This window comes from Elephantulus edwardii, unplaced genomic scaffold (genome assembly GCF_000299155.1).
Source record: "Elephantulus edwardii isolate Elephantulus edwardi_28Jun2011 unplaced genomic scaffold, EleEdw1.0 scaffold00006, whole genome shotgun sequence".
Lineage (NCBI taxonomy): Eukaryota > Metazoa > Chordata > Mammalia > Macroscelidea > Macroscelididae > Elephantulus > Elephantulus edwardii.
In genome coordinates this window covers 16874800-16901174 of record NW_006399756.1, presented here as the reverse complement: position 1 = coordinate 16901174, position 26375 = coordinate 16874800, and positions in this window count along the sequence as shown.

Here is a 26375-nt window from a genome sequence, read left to right as displayed (position 1 = left end):
CTCAGCATAATGTTCTCCAGAGTCAACCATTTTGAATAATATTGCATGAGTTCCTTGTTTTTTAATGCAGCATAGTATTCCATACCACAGCTTCTCTAGCCATTCGTTTGTTGATGGGCATCTCATGTATTTTAGTCACACTGTTAGGAGGGGCCAGTACTTGGAAAGGACATTGTAGTGAGATAGGCAGACCCTCAACAAGATGGACAATGACATTAACAGTGAATTGGAGCACGTTGGAGGTAGTGAGGATGGTGCAGGATAGAGGAGAGTTCAGATCTGTTGCTCATCGAGTCACATTATAGCACTGTAGTTGTAGTCAATTGAGGGTAGCTAGGAACAAGTGTGTGTGTGTCCTTGAGTTGACTACAACTCTTAGTGTTCTCTCTCTCTCTCTGTCTGTGTGTGTGTGTGATGTTGTCATGGGAAGAAATTACTCATTGCTCTCCCACTCTTCCATGTAGTGTAGCAGCTGGTACATTTGAACCATGTATTGGACTGTTTTTGGATTGGCAGCGCAGTTTCTTACCACTAAGTCACTACAGCCCCTGTGTATATTCTCATAAATATTACATACAGATGTCTATCCTCGTAGCTTTGTGGCATACACTTCTGAAACAACATGCCTCTGGAAACTCTATGAACATAGGGAAACAATGATAGTTATAGAACAGGGTTCAGGTCTTTTGTTCATAGGGTGCTATGAGTCATGCTTGACTTGATGGCAATCAACAACAACATATATTTATATATACATATATTCATATATATATATATATATACACACACACATATATACTCATAGCTATGTGTATATACTCATAGCTATATATACATATTGTTGTTGTTAATTGCCATAGTCAAGCACGATTCATAGTGATCCTATGAAAAGCACAAGGCCTGAAGCTTTTCTACAACTATCGTCATTTATCAAAGTTCATAGTTTCCAGAGACATGTTGTTTAGGAAGTGGATGCCACTCCTGCCTCATATATATGTATACTCATAGCTATATGTATATACTGATATATAGATATACTAACAATAAATATATATACTAATAATAAATATAGACTAATAATAAATAAATAAATATATATACTAATAATAAATATATATATATATTTACTCAAGGCTATAACATAAATATAGAACATAAAACATATGGAGCTCTGGCGGGCTAGTCGTAGAGAGCTGTGCTTCTAACCCAAAGGCACTGGGTTCGAAACCACCAGCTGCTCTGAGGGAGAAAGATGGGCAATCTCCTCCCATGCAATTTACTGCATCTGAAAATCTGTTGGAGGCTCAGCTGTGAATAGGTTGGAGGCTCAGCTGTGAATAGGTTCTGACTCAATAGTATATAACAACAAGAATTTATATATTTATAGAGAGAACTCTGCCTAATGGGTAAGGAACTTCTCTGTCAACCCAAAGATGTTGTTGTTGTTGTTATGTGCCGTCGAGTCGCTTGCAACTCATAGCGACCCTATGTACAACAGCCCTAAACTCTGCTCTGTCTTGTGCCAATTGCACTGTCTCTGACACTCCCATCCCGATTACCACAGTCACTGAATCAATCCACCTCATAGAGGGCCTTCCCCTCCTGCGCCGTCCCTCCACCCTCCCAAGCATGATGTCCCTCTCCAAGGACCGGTCTCTCCTCACAACATGTCCAAAGTATGTCAAACGGAGCCTCAGAATCCTTGCCTCCAAGGAGCCACCCGGTTTAACCCAAAGATAGGCAGTTCAAATCCACCAGATACTCCACAGAAGATGAGCAGTCTCTCCCTGTGTGATTGACAGTCTCAGAAAACCCCGTGGAGGGTCAGCTGAGTTGATTTTGATTCCACAGCACATAACAACAACAACAACAATATATACCATGTGTCCAAAGGAGGAAAATGAGCCGAAACCAAAGAAGGGCTCTAGGTAGGAAGATGGTCCACAGGGCAGATCAGCAGTAGACGTGGCAGGTGGAGAGGTAACCCTGTTGTTTCTGGGCACCTTTCTCTTCCTCCCCCTTATTTGGAAACAATATTCTTTCTTTCAAAGGTTGCCTTCCCAACTACATGACTTGGTGCATTTCCAGTTCCTTTACCTTGTTTCTTTGAGTGCTTAGAAAGGAGTTTAAATTTTATTTCTGCCACTTGTCCTGAAAGAGTGAAGAAGTTTCTTCTCCCTGGTTCTGACTCTGCCTCCAGGAACCATATGCTTAAACAAAGGAAGCCTGTGCACCTGGAAGTGCAGGGTTCCAGTTCACTTAATAGAGATGACTTCCTTATGGAGAGATTCCTACCTACCTGCCTGAGCTCCAGGTGAAAACCTGGGGCCTGTGGAGGCTCTTGACTGTTTGTTGACAGAAGAGATTAAGTTGCACTGAGATACTCTACTTAAGAGCACTTTTGATTGAAAGAACAAACTAAAAATAATAATAAAATTATAGCTTATTTCCTTCACTGAGTTATACCTTTTTATGAAGGCGGCCTGAGGAGAGGAATAAAGAATCTCCTCTTTGTATGTAAATGGAAATGAGATCCTACCCTACGGGTCACAGCTTATGGCATTTCCCTGTTCACCCCTTTACGGCTCTCTGAAGAACAGAGTGCTTACGTTTTTCTTTGTGTGTGTCACAATTCCTTTATCAGTGGTTTCCTTTTTTTTTCTTCTTAAGTCATCTGGTTTACTTTATTTTTTTTTTTTAAAGATATCAGTCAACTTCAAAACCACTTGCCATTCAGCTGACTGCTAAACTCCTGTCCTGGCCACCCTCTCCCAAATCCCATTGGCTTCAGGGCCTCTTGCTCCCTTGGGCTGCCTGAGGCATTTTCACGTGGACAGAGGGTGAAGGGCTAGGCGGGCAGCAGGAAGCCACATAAACAGCCCAACACACTGCTTGCAAAATCTCCCTGCGACCAACCAGGAGTGAAAAGTCCAACCCTCATTCTAACTTGTGTTGGAAAGAGCCCGGTGGTCAAGGCCAGCGACCCACTATGCCCTGTCTGTTATTGGCAGAGGTTCCTTCTGTGAAAACAGAGGGTGTCACTGAGGGGGAAATGCCCATCTTGCCTCCCGGGTAACGAACAGCCAGAGTCCCTTGCCAACTGCTGGGCCGGAAGTACAAAAGGGAACTTTTCCCAAATTTGGCCGCCAGGCTACTGAGGCCTGCCTTTGCAGGCCAGCACTGTGGAAGAGCATAGAACAGTCATTGTCATGTAAAATTAGCCTGGCCAAAGCCCCAGAGAATATGCTGTTGGACACTGTCCTGCTCTCCCTGCACAAGGGCATGTGAGAGATAAAAGACTATTCCAGCAAGACAGCCAAGAGTATATAGATAGGTTTGGTAGAGGATATTTCCACATACGTACTCGTAGGTGCTCCAAATAGATCTCCGTATATAGTTGAAGATCCAGACCGTGAAGTTATGACAACCTCTTGACCATCCCTTATTAATGTCTTGGATTGCATCTCAACATCAAGAAGACCAAAATCCTCCCCACTGGACTGATAAACAACATGATAGATGGAGAAAAGATTGAAATTGTCAGTGAGTTTATCTTACTTGAATCCACAATCAACACTTTCAGTACCACCAGTTAGATCAAGACATAGTACAGTGCGTAAGTCAGCTGTCAGGGAATTCTCCAAATTCACAAGGAGACACAATGTCAATTTGAAGACTAAGGTCCTCATACCCTACTCCTTCCTGCTTTCTAGGCTTTCCTCTTGGGCCACTGCTGCTCTATGAACCTTAGATGGCAGGTTATTGTAAGAGGTGAGTACCTCTCTGGGTTTACTGGTCACCTTACAGGCTTATTGCTTGGCTATATGTCAACCTCTCACTTTTAATCTCCTTGATACCTGACCGAGTTAATTGATATCCACATTCCTCCCAGAGTCTGTCAAGAAGAGAAAAGGCTCCTTGAATCTGGCATTGGAGGGCAGGGGGGACCCAAGGACTCAATGGGATGGTCTCACATTTCCCTTAGGGCTCCATGGAAATTACGTTTCCGCTCACTTTCCAGACCTGTCTCTTTCTTTTAAGTGTTCACTTTGCCTAAACTCACCCATCCTTCTGATAACAGTATAAGGGCACTGTCTGCTGTCCACCCTAAGGCCTGTCATTCAAAGCCAAGACTGCTAATATTCTACATAATACCTTCCCCAAAGAAGGCATCCAGTTTCCTCTGTGTCCATGGAAAACACAGGGTTTTGCCAACAGCAAACTGCTCTGTCCAGTGAGAGTCAGGACAACCTTTCTTTAGGCAGCTCACTGTTAACTCTTTTCCAGGCTGGAGACTCCCTGTGCAGCAAACCTGGGAGCCCCACTGAGCTCAGCTACCACAGTGGCAGTGGAAACACCACAGTGAAAAATGTAATCTCTTCCCATCAACTTCTCCAAGCAGGCCATGGCAAAGCTTCTTCTGAACTCTGTCATTTCTTGACAACTCAGAATGAATTGTATCCTGAGGGAGACAGAGGCTTAAGGCGTTTCACCTTGGTCACCTTGATGGAGGAAGGGAACCAATAATTGGAAGCACCAAGCTATGGAACAATGAAACTGTAAAATGCTGCTAGTAATGTCCTGGGCCAACGGGACTGGTTCCCAAGCAAGAAATATGGTTTTTCTCAAAAAAATGAGAGCTAAGCCTCCATCAAGAGGTTTAAAAGTGAGCCTTTTCCAGGCTTAAAGCGGCATGCAGTGTTTCCCACTAACTGTCAGTTCTCAAGGAAACGTCTCATTAAGAAATTGCCTTTGGGTTACAAACTCATCCAGTTGGAACCAACTCATAGTTGATCCTCCATTGGTTTCCTGAGGCTGTAAATCAAACGGGAAATTGTTCATCTTTCTCAGAGCCACTGGTGGATTTGAACTTGCAGAAAGTGGCAACCATGAGTTAACAGCATAACTCCTAAAAGACAACTAATACTTTTGAGGGAAATAAATCACGCTATCGGATGTGCTATAATGATAGAAGAATTATTGAGGTTTGTTGGGTTCCCCCCTTTCCTTTTCAATATTTTCCTCTCTCCCTGTATACCACAAAAATGTTAACCGTGCCATTCACCCAAATGTCCAGTTCTAAATTGTAACACTCATTCTTGATTTATTTTCTTCTTCTTACTATTGCACAGGTTTCTAGGTGTTGTAAATGGTGTGTGCTAACCACTAATCAAAAGGTTCGGGGTTTGAACCCACTGTCTGGCAGAGCAGAAGAAAGGTGAGCCAATTTGCTTCTGTAAAGATACCACAGCCAAAAAAAAAAACCCTCCGGAGCAAATCAACTCTGTAACCCGTGAGTGGGAATAAACTCAAAAGCATCGGGTTTGATTTGAATAGCTCACACATCCATCCCTACCCCCTTTTCTACTCGCAGCCCGGTTACCCTTCTCATCACTGACATCCTCTCCTTAAATGGCTTCCCAGTTGCTGATCTCCCGTTAGTCCAGTTTAGTCTCCACCAGCAGCCAGAGAACTTTCTAAAATAGAAACCCAGTCATGTCACATTCCTGCTCAACCTCTTCAAGAGCTCTTCGCTGCCTCCAGGAGACAATATAAATTCTTTCCCATAGCAATCAGGGCTCTTCAAACCGAAACCTGCCAGGATCGCTGATCTTGCCTCTCCCTCCCCAACAAACTTTTCCAACCACTGAGCCACTTTCTCTGGTTCCCTTCTTCCCAGCAACTCTCAGCTGCCTGATTTCCTCCCGGTTGATGATTCCAGGTACCGCTCCCCTCCGTCCTACCCTGGATCCCTGTAGACTTGCTGTGTGGCTTCCCAGTCCTCTAAGAAGCTCAAACCTTCAAACTCCTTTACCCCAAGGAAAAGTAGGCTTTGTTCTGCCTGTTAGAACACAAGGCACGTTGCTTTGGGATTGTGCACATAACTGTCTTACTAGACTATGGACTGCTTGAGGGCAAGGATTAGTTTTGATTTAGTTTTAGATTCTCATATCCTGGTTTCTAGTGTGTCTAGTAAATTGTTGTTGTCATTATCTGTTGTTGAGTCACCTGCAACCTACAGCAACCCTATGTACAACAGCTCTGAACCCTGTTCTGTCCTGAGCCAGTCTCACTAATTCCAACACACCAACTCCCATTGTCCCAGTTATTGTATCAATCCATCTCACCCAGGGTCTTTCTCTCCTTACACCGTCCTTCCACCTTCTGAGCATGATGTCCTTCTCCAAGGAACAATCTCTCTTGGCCACTCGCCCAAAATATGTGAGCCGAAACTTCAAAATCCTAGCTCCAAGGAGAAATTTGGTTTCATCTTCTTCAAGACAGACCTATTTGTTTTCTTGGAAGTTCACAGAATGTTCAAGGCTCTTCTCTAGCATGACAATTTTAAGGCATCGATTCTTCCTCCGTCATCCTTAGTCATTGTCCAACGTTGATGTAATTGTGAAAACCATGGCCTGGATTAGGTACACCGTAGTCTCTAGACTGACATCGTTGCTCTTCAACACTCTGGAGAGGCCCTTGACAGGAGATTTTTCCAGTGCAATTTGTCTTTTGATTTCCTGACTGCTGGTGCAAAGAGTGTTGATTGTGGATCAGAGCAAGCTGGAGCAACCTCTTTCTCCATCTGTCATGGTGCTGCCAATTGGCCCATTGTTGAGAACCTTTGTCTTCTTGATGTTGAGCTCTAAACCACATTGAAGACTACAGTCCTTGACCTTCTGCAGCAAGCGCTTCAGGTCCTCTTCAGTTTTGGCAGCCTGGTAAATAGTAGTTGATTTAATGAAAGGATGGTAAAACTAAGGAATTAAAGTGTAACTTTATGCTGTACTTGCTGTTTACAACAATTTTGTCTAATAGGAGTCCTTGGCTCTAATGTACTTGGCTGCAAATCAGGTTAGAAATTCATGCTTATCCAGAGGAACGATAGGAGAATGGTCTGGCGATCAGCTTCCAAAAAATTCATCCATTGAAAAAACATCCTGTGGGCACAGCTCTACTCTGACACACAGGGGGTTGACAGAAGTAGGAATGAACTTGATTTGACAGGAGTGGGAATGAACTTGATGGTGACTGGTGAATGGTCACATTATCTAGCATACCAGAGAAAAGCCAAACAATGTAACACTTCTATCCATTCCCACTGCTACACCCTCCTATGCTCCTTCCTCCCCTCCAATAAGTGTCTGTAAGGAAAGTGCAAAGAGGTTCTCAAAGTAGTTGTAACGTTTGAGTCTCAGGGCTTCAGTGGCAAAGGATTATGTGTGACTTCAGTTTGAATAAAGTGACATTAACATTGAATGAACAACATTGACATTAACATTGTATGAATGACACTGACATTAACATTGTAAGAATGACATTGTAGGTCTCTGTTTAGAAAAAGAGTTTTCTCCTTCTAAAAGTATCCACTGCAATGCAGAAGGCTCCTTCAATTTCCTTTTTGGACAATGACAGATTGTTACCAATTTGACAAAAGATCAGGTGGACAGATAGATCAACTAAAAAACTCACATACTGTCATCATGTCAGAAGATGTATTTCGCTGGGAAAGTCTGCTGCTTCATAATTTGCTCTCCAAATTACAAAGGAGCAATGACGTCAGTTTGAGGACTAAGGTGCACCTGATTCAGGCCATAGTCTTTCAAATAACTTGTTAAGCATCTGAGTGTCTGACAGTGAATGATAGGAAAAGACTTGATGTCTTTGAGCTGAAGTGTTAGAGAAGAGTTCCTTAATATCCCGTGGACTGCCAAAATAATAAACAGGTATGTTTGGGGGAAAGTGCACCAGAGGGCTCCTTGGAAGCAAGGTTGACAAAGCTTCATCTCACGTACTTTGGGTGCGTATCTAGGATAGGCTATTCCTTGGATAGGGACAGTATGCTTGGAAAGGTCAGCAAAAGAGAGGAAGACCCTCAACCAAATGGATTGACATAACCATAGGCTCAAGTGTGTCAAAGATGATGAAGATGGCATGCAATGTTCAGAAGGTCTTTATGAGTCAGACTCAACGCCACGGCACCTCCACAGCACTAACAGCAACAAATGGAGCTCTGCTGGTGCAGGAGTCAAGGGCTCCGCTGTCAGATGAAAAGTCGATGGTTGGAGGGAGCTCCGGGGGCCTAGTGGCAAGGAGCTGCACTGCAAACTCAGAGGTAGGTGGTTTGAATCCACCAGATGCTCTGCTGGAGAAGGAGGGGCAATCTCTTCCTATACCAGTCAGATCTGATTTGTCGGTACACACAAAAGAATAAAAAAATAAAATAAGATAAAATAAAATAGAAAATAAAGAAGTCAGTGGTTGGGACTCAGTCGGCCACATAGTGGGAGAAAGATGTGGCAGTTAGCTTCCATGAAGAAGGCAGCCTTGCTTGGGGTGTGTGTGGGGGTGTTGTATACCAATGAAGGAGTTTTTTCTTTTGCTTTTCAAGGAGAAGAGCTAACTGTGGGGGTGGCGGTGGATGGGGAGAAAAGTGCAGCAATGAATGAATGGAAATCCAAAATCTCTGTAGATAGTCATTGAAATTAATAAAAAAAAAAAAAAAGAAGGGAGATGAAATCTGGGACAAAAAACCAAGGCAATTAAAAGAACTGAGGAAAGTTCAAATAAAATTTAAAAAAAAAGAAGAAGAAGAAGGTAGCCTTGGAAGCCCCATAGGGCAGCCCTTTCTGTTAGGTTTTAGGTTATAGTGGGCCAGCATCCACTCCAGGTCACACAGCCACCACCACAGTCCTTGGGCTCATTTCTTAAGCTGCTTGAGCTATAGATTCTGCATCTGAAAAAGGGAACTCATAATTTGGGTCTTCTAGAGCTATCAGAAGATTCACCCCACTGGGCCGATTGGCAGCATCATGACAGATGGTGAAGAGATTGAGATTGTTAACAGCTTCAGTTTGCTTGGCTCCACAATCAACACTCTTGGCACCAGCAGTCAAGAAATTAAAAGACATATTGTGATGGCAAAGTCTGCTGTTAGAGACCTATCCAAAGTACTGAAGAGTAACAATATCACTCTGGAGACTAAGGTGCATCTGATACAGGCCATGGTCTTTGCAATCACTTGCAAAGAGAGCTGGACAATGACTAGAGATGACAGAAGGAGAATTAATACCTTTGAGCTGTGGTGTTGGAGAAGAGTATTGAATACCACAGGCTTCTAAGAAAATGAACAGGTTCGTCCTAGAGAAGGTGAAAGCAGGCAGCTCCTTGGAGGCAAGGATTTGTCTGACATACTCTGGACATGTTGCAAGGAGGGACCAGTCCTTGGAGAGGGACATCATGTTTGGGAGGGTGGAGGAACAGCACAGTAGAGGAAAACCCTTGATGAGGTGGATTGATTCAATGACTGGGGTAATGGGGACAGGTGTGCCAAAGACAATGAGATTGGCACAGGACAGAGCAGGGTTTAGGGCTGTTGTACATAGGGTGGCTATGAGTTGCAAGCTACTTGATGACATATAATAACAACAACCACAGAGCTAGCAGAAGATAGGAAAAAAGGGTACTCGGAGTAAACGGTGATGCAGCCAGCCATTTTTCATACCACCTAGGGAGCTCTGTTGACCAGGTGGTAAAAGGTTGAGCTGCAATACCAAATGCACATGTTTCAAATCCACCAGCTGCTCCGTGGAACGATGGGTCATGCCTTCCTGTGTGAACAAACTGCTTCTGCAAACCCCGCTAGAGGGTCAGGCATGGGTCGGTTCTTGCTGGAACCACCACACACAGCACCATCACACAACAGGGAAGAGTAGTTCTGACCATACACTAAAATCTTTCAGAACTCAAACCTCATATGGGCTCATTTGGAACCCGACAGGACAGAGAAGAAGGAGAACAGCGCCATGGGGTTTCCAAGACTATAAACCTTCACGGAAGCAGACGGCTACATCTTTCTCCACCAGAGTGACTCCCAGTCAGCAGTGGAGTGTTTTAAGCACCAAGCCACCAGAGCCCATGCTATCTTGTTGTGCTGTCTACTCTGCACAAGTTGTTACCTCCTTTGAACTTCTAATCCTATTAACAAAGGGAGGTAATGGGTGAACCTCACTGGGTTTTGCAAAGGAATAAAAATAATGAGAGATACGTGCTCTTCCCATCTCACTAACCAAGGTTCTGGGGGTGCAAGCTTCTAGACAGGGCATCACACTGCTCCTCTCTTTCCCCCTCCGTCCATCCTTTCAGGAGGAAGAGAAAGCAAAGGTCCAGGTGGCAGGCAGGACCCAAGGTGACATTGGAGGCTCAGAGAAGGCTGGCCTGGAACTCTGTGCCCTGGGAACCCACTGGTTCGCCCCGCCTCACTTCCCTCAGCTTCCGAAGCTTAAAATAGCCTGAACCGGTGTGGCCACATTTCAGTGTGCCCTTGCCGAGAACCCCTAGGGTGTTTTCAGAGCCAGCTGCCAGCGCCCCACTAGCCAGGCCCTGCAATGGATTGTTTCCCCCGTGCACAACCCACATCTGGCCCACACTGCTCTGAGCGCCCTCTACAAGGGCCCCAACTTCAGGCAGCGATGTTCTCAGCCGGACCTGGGAAAGGCGCCAAGCTGGGGTGCTTGTGCGAGCCCAGGGATCACAAGTTCTAGGCCCAGGACAGGAGGCCCTCATGATGCGGAAATGCCTGCGATGGGAGGCAGCTGGGGCCTTCCGGTCAGCTCCACTCCGCCCTGCTCTATGACCTTGACTAAGCCACCTCCTCCCTCCAGGCCCCCAAGCACAGGTCTCGCCCATTGCTTCCGTTCTTGGACTTTACCCAGGTCCCAACATGGTGACTGGCAGCTCCAAATCCATCTTTTTCTTTGTTCAACTTTGGCAGGAAACAGGGTCTCTTTCCCCTCGTTGGTCAAAGCTGTCTTTGCGCTGAGGCTTGTTGCTTGGAGCTGGGTTCCGTAAATCCACCCTTTGCAGGGGACTTGGCGAGCTAAATCTGTTGTCAATTTGTTGTTATGTAGGCTGGAGTCGAAGCCCACTCATAGCCGACCTCCAGCTGGTTTTTCCAGGCAGTAATCACACAGGAGAAGATTGTTCATCTTACTCTGCAGGAGATTCAAGCAGCTTCAGCAGCAGATTCAAATCACCTGCCTTTGGATTGGCAGCGCACCTCTCACCACAGAGCCACAGAGCTCCCTGACTTAGAGTCTGGACGCCCCAAATTCACCTCCACAGCCGCCTTCTTCACAAGGGTTCTGGATACAAAATTGGCGCCACCAATCAGAAGCTCTAGCATGACATCTGTAAGTCTAATTCCAGACATGGAAGTCCGATTGTTTCTGTAATCCCTTCTCTATCCTTCAATTAGGATTGTTGTTGTGTGCCATCGAGTTGGAAGTGACTCATACCTGACCGTCTAGAGATTTTTCAGAGGCAGTAAGTCACACAGGAGTTGCCTGCCTATCCATCTTCCTTAGAGCACCTAGTGGATTCAAACTAGGTGCCTTTGGGATTGCAGTACAGCTTTTTAGCACTAGACCACCAGGATTGAACGCATGCAAATATCTGAGAGCATGCATTAATCTTGTTTTATTGTCACTGTTTTTGGATTGAAAAAAATGTTAACTAGTCCCCACAGAGAGAGCTACATTGGCCTAGTGGACAGAAAGTTATGCTACCAAGCCCAAGGTGGGTGATTTTAATCTGCGGCCCTTAGGCCTGGTTTTAATTGTTTTTGGTCAAACTGTCTTTTAAGTGGTATAGCACTGGTCAGTGCATTGCTGTACAGAGGTAACTCGTGGTTGCTGCGATGCTGAACACTGTGACACTGATGTGCCAAATGCGAGAATGGTTACCCATAGTGGACAGTGTTTGGTGAAGCTTCCCGATTAAAACAAGCTTGGAAGCAGGAGTGGCATCCACTTCCAAAATGGCTTGCCTCCGGAAACTCTATGAACAGTGCTCAGGTCTTTGGTTCATAGAGTTGCTATGAGTCGTCTACGACTCGACACCTAACAACAAGTACAAGTGCCCACAGGTGTACAGGTAAAGCTCAAGTTCCTAAATTCGTATTTGAGGAAGGAGCTGTTTTCCTTTCAAAAATTAAAGAAAAGACCACACTGCAGGACCCTTTGAGGCCCAGGAGCCTCCAGTGGCTCTGTGTCCACAGAAATGCCTGGGTAAGAAGAGGCTGTTCTTAAGAGAGGAGCAGCCTAGTGGGAGTAGACATCATCAGAGCAAGTGTCCCCCTTCAGAACTGCTGCTGATAAAAGAGAGGGTTTGGCCTCCCTGGGTCCACTCACTCATCTGTAATGTGACGGTCTGTTGAGGTCCTTTCCAGCTCCTAAGTTCATCTTCTCCTGCAAAGTTGTCCACAGAGCTCTCTAGAATTACATTTCACTATTGAATTTCTTTTGTTTCCCCTCCGTAGAAACCAGAGAGAAATAGAAGCAACTCCTGCTATCAGGCTTCTCTTCATTTTCTGAAGGGTAAGTAAACTCATGGAACCACAAGTAGAGATATAAAAACTAAGGGTTGACCTCACAGGGTCCAAGAGCAATTCTTAGCCCCGGCCAAGATACACATTGGGAATGAACTTCTGGAGCAGTGGGTCAAGTGTCCAGATGAGAAGTTCTTTGTCTTGGACCCATGCAACCCAGAGTCTTGCTACCTCCTCCCAGGAGTACCATTATTTGGGAAATGGTTATATTATGATAACTTCTGTTTGCTGAATCGGAGGGCTGGCTAATTATAATTCCAGGACTTCTCGTAGGTGGTTTCTTCAAAGACCTTCATGTTATTTGCTGCTTAGTGTAGAAGAAATCTCATTTGTTCTGTTTCTTTTGCTCCCAGGGAGTCTAAGTACTCAATACAACTAATGGGCTATGTTTCACTGGCTTTAATACAGTTGCCGGCAACTTACTGCTAAAGCAATTTGATATTATGAAAAGTGTCTATTTTTATTGAGAATGGAAGATTAACTACTCAGGTGTCCGTTCAGAAAGCAATGTAGCTGCTAAAAAGCATTTGTTTCTTAAAAAGTAAAAAAAGGAAAGAAAGGAATTTCTTTTTTAAACAAAGAGAAATAAAAGCAAAGAAAAATTATGCTTTTAAGCTCTGGCAGACTAGTCCAGTCTTGTCAAATGTTGTATAATTTTAAAATTTCTAGTTGTTGTTAGGTGCCATAGAGTCAGCTCTGACAAGACAACTGAGCCACGCCTGGTCCTGTGCCATTCTCAGACACGATTGTGTCTTAGCCCATTGTCACAGCCTCTGTGTCGATCCAGATCATTAAGGATCTTTCTCTTTGTAACTGACCCTCCAGCCGAGCAACCTAGTAGGTGAGGAGTTGTGCTAATAATACAAAGACAGGTGGTTCGAATCTACCAGCTGCCCATTTGAGAAAGATGGGTCGTCTCCTCTCATGCAATTTACAGCCTCTGAAAATCTGCTAGAGGGTCAGCTGTGCATCGGTTCAGCTATGAGATAACACGTAATGACAACAGCAACTTTTCCAAGCCTGCTATCCTTCTCCAGGGACTGTCCTCTGCTGATAATATATCCCCCAAGGATGTGAGACAATGCTATCCATGCTTTTAAGGAACATTCTGATTCTTTTTAGTGTCTGTATTAGAAAAGTTCATAATAACATATTTAATCTATCTACAAAAATGTCATTTAACATATAATCAACATGAAACTTAATAAAATATGTTACTTTCTCCTCCTCCTCATTCTTCTAAGCCTTCACCATCTGGTGTGTAATTTTATGGTTCGATCACATTTCAGTCTTCTGTGTTCTCCTCGTGAACCACCATGTTGAATAAGGTCGACCTGGACTCTTATGTTATTCAACAGAAAGTCTTCTCTGAAGGGACACCACCCACTACCAAGCGCTGGTGCTAACTCACAGAGACCCAGCGTGATTTATGGGTTTCCAAGGCTATGAATCTTTAAAGGGGACTGCCTCCCTTTTCCCGTGCAGCCACTGTGCAGGCTGGAATCGTTATCTTTCAGTTAGCAACTCAATTATACTAGTAAGGCTACCAAAACTGGAGAAAAGCTAAAGAAAAGCTAAAGCACAAAGCTGGTGGGGAAAGGACACCATTAACCCCCTGATCTGTCTAAGCAAAGTGAAACCCAAGTCTCTTTGTCCTTCTCTTTGTTATTGCTACAACATTTGCCAAATTTGGTGACCCACTCCTTGACATTTTTTCCTTCCTTGGTTGACAAGATTTTCTGGTTTGTGTCCTTTCTCTGCCTGGGTGCCTTCATGTGTTGCCCTTTAAATAGAAATTGTCTATATTTCTCTCTTTGCCTCGCTTATTGCCCCAGACCAGATTACTGTCCTCAGTTCCAGTCACATAGTCCTCACTGCCTGGAGGACATTTCCGCCTAGTACACCACTTGAATATACCATGGGCTGCTAAGAGAACAAACATGCTTGTCCGGGAGAGGGTGAAACTAGGCTGCTCCTTAGAGGCAAGGATTCTGAAGCTTTGTCTGATATACTTTGGACATGTTATAATGAGGGACCAATCCTTGGAGAGAAAATGTCATGCTTAGCAGGGTGGAGGGATGGCACAAGAAAGGGAGACCCTCTATGAGACGGATTGATTCATAGACTGGGGTAATAGGGGTAGGTGTGTCAGAGACAATAAGAATGGCACAGGATAAAGCAAGGTTTAGTGTTATTGTACATAGGGTCGCTATGAATTGCAGGTGACTTGATGGTATATAACAACAACATACTACTAACACTTGAGATCAAATATTCAAAACAAGCCTATCGATGCACGGTTCAAATCCACCAGATGCTTTGCTGGAGAAGGAGGAACAATCTCCTCCTGTACCAGTCAGATCTGATTTGACGGTACACACACACAAAATAATAAAAAAAAAACACAAGCCTATCTTCTCTCTTTACTCATACCAGCCTTCTTCCCTGGGCATCACTTTCTGTCCAAGTCACCATCATCTTTGGAAAAAATTTAATGAACACTTAACTACATGTAAAAAGATTGTCCATCTGTTTCCTTCAGAGCTGCTGGTGGGTAGAGAGGTAGGGCCTTTGGTTCAGCAGTGCAACTAACTAAAGACGTAGGGATTCCTCTCCCAAAATGACTACCAGATTGAATATTCTGCCACATGAATGATTGAATTACCATATTATGATTAACTGCAGTATATGGCTATGTAAGGACAATGGAACGAAATCTTTTCTATGTGGTATTACTTTCAGTCATAAAAGAAAGTATTTCTATATATATTTTCATTACTAGAAGACAAGCTCAGTTCTCAATCATCAGGCAGTTCATGTAACTTCTCTAAACTTGCTTCCCCAACCTACTGTGTAAGGAGGGAAAGAGGCTTCTTATCGCAAGAGTTGTGACAACAATTAGTGAGAGATTGTGTGTGAAGATAGATAGGGACCTTGCTTGGCATGTGGTAAGAACCCAGTAAAAGCAACCATATAATCATGAGGAGGGTGGTGTGGTGGTGGTGTTAGTAATGATTAATGGTGTTAGTTAGTACAAGTATTAATGATGATAATCATGACTTCAACGCGATAATGAAGCACTTAAAGGGGAACGTTCTGTCCAGGAGGTTAAGCACCCACAACTGTCATCTGAAGATAACTTACTTCCCTTTATCTAGTGCTATTTGCACAAAGAAACTTCACTTACTATGTTCTCAAAGAAACTTCATCTACTATGTTCCTAGAAGGTGCCAAGTATATCAGCTTCCCATTTCTGAGTCTCTAGGACAGATTTCATACTAGCATTACAGATGACTAAAAAGAAAAGTCTAGCTAACATGGTTATTTGGTGTCTTGAATTCTGTAAAGGCTACACATAGTTTTAAAAGAGAAGCTATTTTTTCCCCTGTACTAATTGTGTCATCTTCTTTTTTATCTTATAAAATAATGCCTGTTTAGTACAGAAAATGCCAAAAACACAGAGAAAGCTAAAAGAGACCATAAAACAATGAATAATCCTTCTCTTTAGGGAAAATGACTGTCTACATTTTATGATGCTGATTTTCAGTCCTTTTTTCTCTAGGGCAGCTTTTCACTTGGTTGTATGTGCAGTTTCTAGGACTTGGGACTGACTCACTGGTACTTAAAAACAAGAAGGTTTTTTAAAAGTGGCATACTGTCTATTTTCTATGCTACCACTTAGCATTAGATGAAATAAAATTGGAATAATCATCAGTGTTAAGAATGAAAGAGCCCCTTTTCTCCAGGAGTGCTTTATTACTTCTTCCTAACCATTTTCCTAATTGTTTGGTATGGGATTTTTTGTTGTTGCTATAAATTATTATTATTAGTAACTTGCATCACTGTTGTTGTTCTTGTTTTATATTTACATTTAGTTCTAGAACCACATTAAAGAGTCATTTAGATTAACATATATGCTACCTAGTTTCATGCTTTATATTCTGTGTCTTCTCCATACTTCAGTTCTTTTATTATTTATCAATTTTAATGAACATTTACAGAGATTTTGGATTTCCATTCATTCATTGTTGCACTATTTTCTCTACCCCTCCCTGTTCGTTCCTCTTTTTTTTCTCCCTTTGAAAATCTGTTTTAATTGTCGCATTGCCAACAGTGCTTGTCAAAGCCAGATCTGATTAATCTCCTTTGTCAGTGTGTCTTTTGCCATTCCCTATCACTCCTCCCTGAAAGAGACTTCACCCTGATTCATAAGGAAAAGGGGACGGCATTCTCTTAGCTACTTCCTGCTGAAAAGGGACGCTGTGGGTTTCAGGGTGAAGATCCTCTCTCACTACTCTAAAGGGCCCCTTTGGCAATAGGCAGTTATTTATTTTACTTTCTCAGTTGCTTTGTGTTCTTCAAGAAATTTTCATTGACATTCTAAGGTCGTGAGTAGACGTGGTAATTTGTTTGTGAACATGAACTCGGCTGAATGTACACTTGTTGTTTCATAAACATTTGCACTCATAACTCAGGGGCATGGATTCCTGAGTAGATGCAAGTTCCATTAGGGAGCTAGAAACCTTGGAGCAGATTCCTGACTGTGGAATGGGAATCTGGGTCAGTAAAGGTCACATGGAAGAGAAGAAGGCTTTGGAGGAAGGCTGGAAGCTTCGGAGACACCCTAGTGACAGCTCTATGGGTTACACCTGACTGCCCACTTGACAAGCCGCTACCTCTGGCTTCTTGGGGAGTAAATATTGTCTGTGGAAGCTTCCAGTGCATGAGCAGGATTGAAGTTTAGTCACAGTGTTGTAAAACCTCCCTGGTGATTCTTGGAGGAAAGCAGAAATTGTCACAATAGAACGACCAATGAAATAGAATAACCAGGGTTGCATGACCTCCATCTATCATGCTGCTTCCCCGGAAAACAAAACTTAAAGGAACAAATGTGCCCAGACATGCTGAGCACCTCACAGACCTTCTAACCCGGAAGCCCACCTCCCTGGGGTGCTTTGCGAAGAAACCCACCTGAGCTGGACTCTGGCTCTATGGAAAACTAGTCATATTCAGGTGGTGGTTGTTGTTGTTGTTGTTATGTGCCATCAAGTCACCTGCAACTCATAGCGATCCTATATACAACCCTGCTCTATCCTGTGCTAATCTTATTGTCTCTGACACACCTACCCCCCTTTTACCCCAGTCACTGAATCAGTCCATCTCATTGAAGGGCTTCCTCTCTTTCTCCATCCCTCCACCCTTCCAAGCATGATGTCCCTCTCCAAGGACTGGTTCCTCTTTGCAACATGTCCAAAGTATGTCAGACGAAGTTTCAGAATCCTTGCCTCCAAGGAGCAGCCTGGCTTCATCCTTTCAAGAATGAACTTGTTTGTTCTCCTAGGAGTCCATGGTATATTCAGCACTCTTCACCAGCACCAACGCTCAAAGGCATCAATTCTCCTTCTGTCATCCTTAGTCATTGTCCAGCTCTCTAATACATAGCAAGCGTTGCAAAAACCATGGCCTGTACCAGGAAGGGGGGAAAAAACGCTTCTCTTGCTTGGAGAGAGTAGTTCAGAGAAATATTACATTTTAAAAACCAGATAGTACTTTTACTTCCAATAATTCCCTATAAATTCTCTAGTTTTCTGTTCTGTGCAATTGGAATTGACATTTTTTTTATCATGAGTCAGTTGACAAGTCGAGAAAACAAAACAATGGGTGTCAGCTTTCCCCCACCCCATTTATTTCTTTCCTTCTAAATAAATAATCCAGAGATTCAGATAAACAGAAAAGTGAAAGAAAGGGGAGAGGGAAGAACGTCTGGAGTCCCTCTTTGGAAGCCTCCAGCTGTACCCTTCAGTAGCTGCTGCACAGATTTTTTACAGGCTTTTTATACAGCTGTTGCACATCTGGAAGTTAGAAGTTGCCCCTTTTTGTGGAATATAGAGAGGGGGTGGGGGTGGGGAAGAAATTAAAGACTTTCCTTTTCTGACCTGTGTAGTTTCATAGCTTTTCCAGTAGTGAAATACAGACCTCAGCTGTGGAAAATTGCGGCTCTTGGCTTGAAAGTCACAGTTTAGCAAGTGGTATGTTTCAAGGGAACTGGTGGGCCTGAAGATTAATTTGTATTTGTTGCCTCCTGGGGTTCTCCGTCAGCCACTTGGCTCCAAGAGTCACCAGTCTTAGTGTTGCAATGCACACGAGGGGTGAAGAAGAATGCAGCACAAATGTCGCTGCTGAACACAGCCACACGTCACTGTCTGCTAGCTTCTGGTTTGTGCATTTCTTCCCCAGGCACCATCACTTGTACAAAAAGGGTGACAGTGGACTGTTGATGTCTTCCACAACACACAAAATGCATCCTGGGGCCTCAAGATGCAGAGGGTAAGCATCTGGCTGTGACTGTGTCTTCTTCTCCAAGCTACAGGACCCACCAGGCCTGAACTTCTGAGGAATGTGAAAAAGAGGTTACAGAGAGTAGGAGTGGCATCCCCTTCCGAAATGGCTTGCCTCCGGAACTCTATGTATGAACAGTGCTCAGGCCTTTCGTTCATAGGGTCGCTATGAGTCGTCTATGACTCAATGGCACTTAACAACAACAACAGGGGTCAGTAAAGGAACCCAGTACCTTGCTAATAAATTTTGACCCATTTCTCCAAAATACAAGAGATGTAGAAAGACCACTGAGCTCTAAATTCGTTTCATCAATAATCTGACTTCCACCACTAAGTAGGATTAAGGCCTAAAGGATGCTGAGTTTTCTATATATGACTTTTAGAACTGGGATGGCATTTTGGATGGCAGTAGGGAGAGCAGTTCCATTTACAGCCCTGGCCCATACTTGTTTCTCAGTCCAAGTGCTTTAAAGAATAGGTTTGTTTTTCCTGGTGAAAAGCAGCAAACAAAAAATGAGAAGAGCAAATGGAAAAGACGGATGACACAGCTGGAGCCAACAGGAAAAATATGGCATGAAAGAGCTGATTAGAGTATTCCAAACGATGGTTTGAGAAGACCAAGTAAAGTTACAATACGATGTGCAAAGACCTGGAGTTAGGAAATGAGAAGGAAATAAATAACACATTAAGCATTCTCCAAGCTGGAAGAACTGAAGGCAAAAACACTAAGCTTCAAGTTGCTACATGGAAGGATGATGTGGACAAGCTATTCAATGATACAGAAAGTAACAAAACACAGAGTAGAATTATCACACCAGGAAGAATTGGCCGACATTCACCCACTTCAATAGGTAGCATATGGACAAGAACTGATGGTATTCAAGAAAGAAATCCAAGCTACTCTGAAGGCCTTAGTGAAAAACAAGACGCCAGCAACTGACAAAACAGCAATTTAAATGTTTCAACAAAACAGATTCTGTTCTGGAAATGCATTCTCTTGTCACAAGAACTGTGGAAGACAGCTGCCTGGCCAGTTAATATCATTAATATCACACTCAGAGGAAATTTTATTGAAGATCATTTTTAAATGGTTGCAGCAGTACATTGACAGGGAACTTCCTGAAACTCAGGCTGGATTCAAAAGATGACATAGAACTAGGGTGATCATTGTTGGGGTCAGATGGACGGTGGCTAAAAGCAGAACACCAGAAAGATGTTTGCCTATGTTTTATTGATCACACAAAAGCATTCGACTGTTTGGATCCTTACAGATTATAGATAATATTGAAAAGGATAGAAATTCCAGAACACTTCACTCTGTTCACGTGACACAGACCAAGCCACAGCTGTTCAAATAGAGCAAGGGGATAGGTCCATTCGTCATATTTATTCAATCTAATTATATGCTAAACAAACAATCCAAGAAGCTGGATTACATGAAGAAGAATATCACATCATGAGGATTAGAGGATGACTCATTAAACAACCTGTGATATAGGAAACAAAATCTATCAAATGGGGAAATGACAGCCTCTTCAACAAATGGTGCTGACAAAATTAGACTGCTACCTGCAGAAAGCTGAAGCAGAATCCTCTCACCAGACACAAAAATCAACTCAAGGTGATTAGAGACCTAAGCATAAATAACACTGAAAACCATAAAGATTATAACTGACACAGTGGGAGCAAGCTTAGAAAGCCTAGCCTATGCTTTAAAGAGGCTGACAAACACAGCCAGAAATACACAACCAGGAGGGGATAAAATTGATGAATGGGATCTTCTAAAGACTAAATCACTGCTCATAAAAACTTTTTTCCAAAAGGTTGAGAAGAAATGCTACTGACTGGGTGAAAAAACACTGGCAATATCCTCTCAGACAAGGGTCTCATAACAAAAGTTTATAGACTCCTACAGGACCGCTACAAGATAAAGAGTAATAATCCAATTACAGGCAAAAGACATAGAAAGACTTTTCACAGAGAAGAATATTCAGATAGTCAACAGACCATGAAAATGCTCAAAATCACTGGTGGTAAAAGAGAAGAAAATCAAAACCACAGTGAGATACCATCTCACTCCAGTAGCAGTTGCAAAGTTTGACAGGGTAGCAAGTAATAAATGTTGGAGAGGATGTGGAGAGAAAGGAACTCTTTCATACAATGTTGGTACGATTATAAAATGGAACAACCACTCTGAAAGGCAGTTTGGATTTTCCTCAGAGAGCTGAAGGTGACCCAGCTATTCCTCTAGTAGGAATATACCCCAAGAAAATGATAACTGAGACAAATGGAGACTTGTACACCAATGTTCACAGCAGCACTATTCGCCATTGCAAGAACATAGAAACAGCCCAGATGCCCAACTACAATTTAATAGATTGAGAAAATGTGGTACATTTACACAATGGAATACTATGCAGCACTTAGGAGCAACATTTTCAAATATTAGCACATAAATTGGGAGAGACTGGAGAGCATTATGCTGAGTGAACTAAAGCAGTCTCATAAGGATAAATACTGCATAAGACTATTATTGTAAAAAATAGAAAGATAACTAGTAAAACATGTATGAGGATGCAAAGAGGGGAGAGGAGAGCAGAGGGGTAAGGATGGGCAGGGGCAAAATCATAGGTCACATAATTTTTTGAGTGGAGGGAGGGATATAAAAGAAATGGGAAAGAGCTGGAGGGGATCTCGAAAGACAGTAACAGTGGACATAGATCAATGGTGATTAATTTTATAAAACATAGTGATGGGAATAATTGTATGAAATGCAACATAAATGAAGGATAGTGTGACACACAATGTATTCAACGTTTTTATGCAAACCAACCAATATAAAAATGTTTAAGGGAGCTCTGGTGGCCTAGTGGCAGGAATCCCAGACGTGCATGGTTCAAATCCACCAGATGCTTTGCTGGAAAACGAGGGACAATCTCCTCCTGTACCAGTCAGATCTGATTTGACAGGACACACACAAAAATAATAAAGAGGAAAGAAGGAAGGAAGGAAGGAAAGAAGAAAAGAAAGGAAAAGTTTAACAAATCAACCCGTGATAATAATGTAGATGACATATCACAAGTCCTCTTGTGAAGAGGACTTGCACTTACTGATGAAGATGACAGCTTTCAGTATAGATTATACCCCTGCATAAAGGAAAGAAAATCCTCACAACTAGACCAAAAGCCACACCTTGATAATTGGAGAAAACATTTAAGTTGTCAAGCATTTCCTTTTACTTGGGTCCACAAGCACCGCTCATGGAAGTACCAATCAAATGATGTATGGCATCAAGTGTATTTGTTGCAAAAAACCTTTTTAATTTTTTGGTGGTGGTGTTCTTCCTGACTCAAGTCATCTGTATTCAGTGTCCAACTTTTAGATGCATGGAAAGCAATGGAAAAATGCCATGACTTAAAAAAAAATGTTGAAAAGCAAAGATACATTTTTGAGATACATCACCTGACTCAAGTCATATTCTTTGCAGTCACCTCACAAGCATGCAAAAGCTGACAATAAAGGAAGACAGATGGAGAACTGATGTCTTTGAGTTATGGTATTGACAAAGAATGTGAAATATACCATGAAGGGCCAGAACGAGCAAATCACTCTTGGTAAGACACAGCCAGAACGGTCCACAGGAAGAAGATGCCAAGACTTCATCTCATTTCCTTCGGGCTCGTTGTCAGCAGGACCAGTTCCTGGAGAAGGACTTGTTTGGCAAAGTAGAGCGTGAGTGAAAAAGGGTAAGACCTTCAACAGGCTGAACCCACAAAGTGGCAACAATGATGCACTCAGACATAAACACAGTTAGAAGAACGGTGCCCGGCACAGAGCAGTGTTTCTGTTGTTTCTGTGTCAAAACACATCAGCACTAACCACCACGACCGTTTCCCCGGATGGCCTCATCTAGTCTCATGGACTGAAATACCATTGTGCGCTGATCATAATTAAATCCTGCTCTCATTCCTCTATGAGCTTCAGATTCCTTTCCAACTGTCTTCCCAGCATCCTCACTTGGGTGTCCACTGGGTGTCTCTAACCTGTCCAATGTGTCGCCTCTTTTTTTTTAATTTTTAATTTTATTTCAACAGCTTCTTGTCTCTCACCGAATAAAAACCTGCAGAAGTCAGATCTACTCCCCAACTCATGGCTTCTCTGTTCTTCTTTCCTATTTCTCTCCTCCTTGTCATCTAATTTCCTTAAAGATGACCAACAGCTTCACCTTAGGAGAACTTGCTCAACCTTCCGGAAACTTCTCTCCCCACGTGTCCTCATGACCTCCTCCCACACACATCTCCTCCAAGTCTTTTTCAAAGTGTCCTTTTTTTAAATTTTTTTTTATTTTAATGAACATTTACAGAGATTTTAGATTTCCTTTCATTCATTGTTGCATTTTTCTCTCTGCCCACCCCCAATGTGCTCCTCTCCTTGAAAAGTAAAATAAAAATTGCTTCATTGGTATACAATCCCCCCGGTCTCCCACCTGGACCCTGGTACACTCCACTATGCAACCTTCATTCTGGACTCTTGTCATAACCATAATACCCTATCATATATCGTTTTTTAAACAGTTCTCTCCATCTATTTCAATGCAGTATACATAATGTATCCAATTTTTCTCAGTCTTTTCCCAACCCTGATGTTGGTCCCGTTCTACAACAAAAAATGTGAAACACTTCATGAATTTGCGTGTCATTCTTAACGCAGGCCATGCTCATCTTCTCTGTTTCGTTCCAATTTTAGTATATGTGCTGCTGAAGCGAGCACTCAAAGTGTCCTTTTTAGGGAGACTTTCCTTGGCCACCTTATTTCAAATTACAACCTTCCTTCTTACTCTTTACCCTCCCCCTTTATTTGTTTTTATTTGCTTATTACCTTGTAACATTCTAGACCTTCTGTTTACCCTTTTTTCACTAAAGCATAAACTCCCTGATGGGGCAAGCATTTTAATTTAGCTAATTCATTGAAGATAACACAGCAGAGGGTAGAAGTCTGATTTCTTTTTCATAGGGTCTCTATGACCCGTAGCTGGGTCCACCACACCTTACAATAGTCACAGTTCACTGGTGGGTCCCTATGATCCAGCGCTGTGTCTAGTAACTATTGTTGAAAGACTAAGTGGAAGTATTGTTCTCTATTATCAAATCATCTCCTCTTCAAGTTTTCTTCATCTCAAAGTGCTCCATTTTACCCAATAGTCCAGGATAAAAATGAAAGACGCATCCTCTGTGTCTAACCACAGCTCTACCTCCAAAATATCTTGAATCTGACCTCCAATTCTCTACAACTGTCATAGTACAAGTCACTGTCTTTCTCTCTGGAAATTTACAATTTCTGATTACCTGGTCTTCTCATGCAAAGTCTTACTTTCCCTCTTGTTGTTTTTGTTAAATGCCGTTGAATTGTAGATGACTCATAGTGACCCTATAAACAAAAGACCTGAACACTTGTATACCTTCATCATTTCTCCAAGTTCATAGGGTTTCCAGAGGCAAGCTTTTTGGAAGTGGATGCCACTCCTACTTCCAAGCTTGTTTTAATCAAGGAGCTCCACCAAACACTGTCTACTATGGATAACCATTATAATATTTGACATATCTGTGTCACAGTGTTTACTTTCACAGCAACCACGAGTTACCTCTGTACAGCAAGTGGACAGACCAGTGTTATACCACTTAGAAGAATGTTTGACCAAAAACAATTAAAAACAAGGCCTAATGTCCCTACACATACACACGCACACACACGTGCACACACACGCACGAGCGTGCACACACACCCAGAGTAATCTTTTAAAAACAGCACACAGAACAAAGCATATTCTCCTCTGCTGAATGTCCCCACACTTCTCATCACACTTAAACTCCATTCTACTTGACCTGGCCCTTGCCAGCTTCTCCACATCCCTCTTCTGCTTATTTGCTTTCCTTTAGCCTCATCTGTTCTTTTATTCATCACTGTGAACTGAGTGTGTGCTGTGTGAGCTCTGGTAGATGTTTGGGGTGCATCATGGAATAAAGTAGAAAAATGATTTCTGACCTTTTGCAACTGCCACTCTGGTGGTGGGAAAGGAATCACAAGCTGTAAACATGGCAATAACTCATTATGAAGCACATGGGAAGGTAGTGAGAACTATGGGAAGCACAGAGGAAGGAGAGGGGACTTGTAAGTGTTGAGCTGGGGCTGCAGCAGTGACTAGACCCTCACTGAGGAGGTAAAACATGGACATAAATGAAGGGGAGGGATCCTGGTCACCAGGCTGTATCCAGAAAAGCTGGGGCAGATAGAATTGTCAACTCAACTAGACAGAGCTCCATGGTTCAGACTCCTGCTCCCAGTGTCTCTTCAGGTCAGTCTGCCACTGAGAGATTCAAGCAGCATTTTGAAACAAATAAGAGGCAGCAGCATCGTCTTTTGCTCAGGGGGTTGGTGTTGGGCTCCAGGTGCTGTTGAGGTGACGATGTTGGTGCTTGTCTGCTGCCTCGTTCTGCCACCCAGCAGCTGGACCACAGCTCCACAGGTTCCCACGGGATGTCTTCCTTCAGGGCCCCGGGACCCAGCTTCCACGCATCGGCCTCCGTCGCTGCTGCGAGAGGCCTTGAAAGTCCAAGTCGGGTTCCAGCCCATTCTTGCAGCTTCCAGGCTGTTTTCAATCCCCTTCCTCCATGTCGTCTTCTCTCCCCACGTCCTGGCTCCAGGAGGCAGCACCAGACACAGAGACAGGCAGCCTCTTAGATGAGCAAACCAGATCTCCCAAGTCTGTGAGGCTAAGTCCCATAATAACTAACTTGATACATAAACAGGTAGCTGATAGATGAGTGTATGAGTAAACATAAAAAGACAAGGCTTTTACAGGGATAAATGTATTTCTATTATCTGTAGGAATTGCCTGGCTCAATCACAGATCTCACCGCTCTCACGGTTCAACTCCACCTGAAGCTCTGCAGGAGAGAGAGAAAATCTGCATTCATGTGATTTACGGCCTCGAAAACCTCCTAGAGAGTCCAGCTGTGAGTCAGCTGTGACTTAACAAAGAACGTTTTTAGTTGTGAAGCTGCTGCTGCTTCTTATCATCTAGTCTGTGTTCCTATGTTCCCACTTTATAAAACTCTCGGGAACCCTGGTGGCACAGAGCATTGTATGTTGAGTTGGACTTTTAACCCAAAAGGTTGACAGTTCAATCTAAGGGTGAGATATGAGTAGTCTCGACCCACAACGATTTCTAGCCTTACACACCAGAAGGAAGGAACGTCACTAGGGGTCAGAGCAATTTGATGACTGTGGATTTGGTGTGGTTGATTTATAAAAACCTAATGTAAATACCTGAAAGCTGCAGCCCCTGCAGTCACTCCATATCATCTTATGCTTTTTCTTTATGGTATGAATTACTCTCTGAAGTTGAAGATACGTGTGTTTGTGTGATGGGGGTGTGGCTAGGTGCCACGGAATCAGCTACAACGCATAATGACCTTATGAACAACAGACCTGAACCTTGACCTGTCCTGTGCCATGCAAGCCCATTGCTGTAGTATAACATATATAGAGTATATCATATCGATATGAAATATATATTATATATTTTATATATACATACATACATATATGTTGTTGTTGTTATGTGTGATTGAGTCACCTGCGACTCAGCA